The sequence below is a fragment of the Hylobates moloch genome, unplaced genomic scaffold (assembly GCF_009828535.3).
Source record: "Hylobates moloch isolate HMO894 unplaced genomic scaffold, HMol_V3 SCAFFOLD_16, whole genome shotgun sequence".
Lineage (NCBI taxonomy): Eukaryota > Metazoa > Chordata > Mammalia > Primates > Hylobatidae > Hylobates > Hylobates moloch.
The window spans coordinates 12615255-12618701 of record NW_026652291.1 but is presented as its reverse complement, the minus strand read 5'-3'; the positions used below and the strand labels follow the sequence as shown (position 1 = coordinate 12618701).

General features: G+C 45.7%; 1 long non-coding RNA gene across 1 annotated transcript; it reads left to right on the top strand.

Moving 5' to 3' along the window:
- The first annotated feature begins 405 nt into the window (after nucleotides 1-405).
- LOC131381597 (uncharacterized) lies at nucleotides 406-1969 on the top strand. The gene is made up of 2 exons (XR_009210442.1): nucleotides 406-697; nucleotides 1769-1969. It is a non-coding gene; the product is annotated as an uncharacterized LOC131381597 (long non-coding RNA).
- Nucleotides 1970-3447: the final 1478 nt, after the last annotated feature.

Genomic DNA, 3447 nt, shown 5'->3' with positions numbered 1-3447 from the left:
ACAGCAACACACTCTGCATGCTGTTCTGTAACCTGCTTGTGTCTTTCACTTACATTATGAGAATGTTCCCCTGTCAGTACACTCAGATCTCTACCATTATTTTATCAGCTGCAGAATATTCTGTTGTAAGAAAGGGCCTTCCTTTAATCACACCCCTCTGATAGATATTGTGGTTCAGCACCCCTCCCAAAAACCTTTCCTATTATAAATAGTGCTCTGTATACACCCTTGCTCATAAATCTTTGAGCATAAAATTGGACTGCTTAAACTTGGGGGTTAATGTGGCCCTCTGGCTCACGTCATAAAGGAAATTGATTTTTATTTTCAAAGTCAATGGTGAGTAAATGAACAATGGTTGCCAGGCAACCTGTGAGCAGGGATTGAGTAGAGACTAAAGCAAACAGCAGCCTCCACCCGCCACCCCAGGAACCTTGTGCTTCTAGGTAATGAACCTCCCACCACAGCTCCACTGGACAGAACCGCCCCAGCTTCCTCCAGCCCAAACTCCTGCACCCACCACTCAGAGAAATGGAAGTCAAGGACTCAGCAGTCCAAGGCAGCCCTTCTGAAGCAAGTTCAGTGGCTCAGCAAATGTTTGTTGAGAACCTCCTATGTGCCTGGCTGGAGCAGGGTGAGGCTGTGGAGCTGCACATCATAGTCCGCATCTGGGTCAGCCCTGAATCTCAGGCACTGGAAGGTTAGGAACTGGGGATGATATCCTGTAGCATCTGTAGTGTAAATCAGCAGTTTTCAATGTATTTACTGTTTCTCTTTCTGCCTCAGGTTACCCTGATGGGCAGGACCCACTCCCATCACTAACAGAACATCAAAAGGGCAGGTGTGGGGGTGGATAGGAAGATCAGGATCTCTGAAAGGGCAGGTGTTTGATAAAAGCCCCTTCCCTGTCCCCACAGTCTGGGACTCCTGGCACCCTGGGGGAGGGCTGTGCCTTCAGGTCTCGCCTTAGACCAGAAGGAGCCATGGAAGGATTTTCAGGAGAGGAGGAGTGGAGGTAAATCTATAGTTCAGCACTTCTCCCTCCACACAGTGGAAGGATTGATAGGTGATTGATTGGCAGGGGAGGTGCCCTAGTTTCCGTCAGGAAAAGAAACCCTATGACCTGCATGAGCTCTAGGCATTGCGTGGGAAAGAGCAGAGAGAACCAAGAGGCTCCCTGGGGTAGTGGACAGCACCCAATGAAAGGGGAGACACTGAGGGAGGGGACAAGGATGCTCCTGCAGCCCCAAGGGAAGGAAGCCAGTTATCAGAGCCAGGTTCCAATCCTGCCTCAGCTATTACATCCCTCCCTGCCCTAAAGCTTAACAATCATAATCACACAAAGTCATCCTCATTCTCAGGTGTGAGCTGGGACTTTACACATTTTCTCATTTAACATTGAAACCACCTTTGCAAAGATGATGACAGTGAGAGAGTCCAGCATGGCTGACTTCATCTTGTTTCCAGCCCCACAGGTTGGCTCTCCTCACTCTTTCCTGAACGCAGGCCAAGCAAACCTGGGGAGGAACTTAGTTGATAGTTCAACTTTGAAGCAAGGATGATAATAGTCCCTCCCTAAAACTAACCCCTGAAACCACCTTTGTAAAACTAATGAAAGCCTACTGGATTAGAAATGTGGGAAGGGCCTGAATTCTGCTAAAATGTAGGCATAGTTAGATGATAACCAGTCATTGCTCAACATCACTATTGTAGAACCTAGGATTGGTCTTTTGAGATGTTTTTCAGAAATTTGTATTGTGGTAACCTACAGACTCCACCTGGACCCATGATTCATGACTCAACATGTCCACCCAGAAGCTGACTCAGAGCATAAGGACCATTTTCCGCACCCCTAGGATTTCATCTCCAACCAATCAGCATTCTCCATTCTCTAGCCCCTGTCCACCAAACAATTCTTTAAAAATCTTAGCTCTAAGCTTTATTTATTTATTTAATACACTCCTGTCTTCCACTTAGCTGGTTCTGTATTTATTAAACTCTTTCTCTACTGCCATGCCACTGTCTCAGTAAATTAGCTCTATCTGTGCAGTAGGCAAGAAGAACCTGTCGGGTGGTTAAAACACTAGAGATAGGCATTGTTAAACAAAACAGTGGACTAAGCCCCTGCACTAGGCCCCAACAGAACAGACAAAATCAAAATGGAGTCACTCATGCTAAATGTCATATAATCAAACTGAAACTCTAAGGAAGCTGATAAATCCTAAAACAGACCTTTTTTTCCTGAAAACAGAAAATTTCAGTCTACCAGAGTCAACCTAGTAAGAAAGTTGCCTCTTCTTTGACCTTTATGAGAAAGTAACCTGAAGTAACCTGATATTAATGAATCAGCTTCTCTTCTACTATTCTGTTTCCTTACTCCCACCTTACAAAGCTCACTGCTCTGCTTGGCCTAGTGAGAGAACTCATTCTATTGTGTAGAGTAGAGGCAGCCATGATTCATGAATTATGAATAAAAGACAATTAGATATATAACTAAGTTTGCTGTAATTTTATCTTTTGACAGCACTATTGATATGGTTTGGATGTTTGTCCCCTCCAAATCTCATATTGAAATGCAATCCCCAGTGTTGAAGTTGGGGTGAAGTAGGAGTGGTATGGGTCATAGGAGCAGATCCCTCATGAATGGCTTGGTGCCTTCCCTCACAGGAATGAGTCGTTCCCACTCTATTATTCATGCAAGAGTTGGTTGTTTAGAAGAGGCCCGGCATCTCTCTTGCTCTCTCTCTCACTATGTGACACGCTGGCTCCCTTCCCCTTCTGCCATGATTAGATGCTTCCTGAAGCCCTCACCAGAGGCAGATGCTGGCATCATGCTTCTAGTGCCATGCTCGTACAGTCTGCAGAATGATGAGCCAAATAAATCTCTTTTCTTTAGAAATTACCCAGCCTCAGGTATTCCTTTATAGCAACACAAAATGGACTAACACAACTATTATCGCCCCTATTTTACAGATATGGAAACTGAGAATCAGGATATTTTGTTGTCTTAGCCAAGGAAAAATAGCAAATATTGGCCTGAAGATTTGAGGCCATCTGGTCCAGTGTCTGTGCTCTTTCCTACAACACTTTCTAAAGATGAGATTTTAAAAAATTGTCCTAGTTCCTGTATACTTGCTGTTGGGAGTAGTTGTGTTAGGAAGAGGAGCTTTGGCCCATGTCCTGCCACATATGACTTCAGCCCTGGCTCTCCGGCCCACAGCCTGTCACTCTGTCAGCGAAGGAAATCAAAGAGTCCACCAAAGTTACAGTAATACCCCCTAGATGGCCAACGAGAGAAGTGGACAACAGTCCATTGCCATGGTGTCCAGCTTAGACTGGTGGGCTGGAGGCTGTTCTCAGGGTCCTACCAGCCCCACAGCTCTGGGGGAAGAGTTGGTGCAGCTACTCACAGGGGTGGGAGAGACAGCCAGATGGGGCTGGCTCATGCAG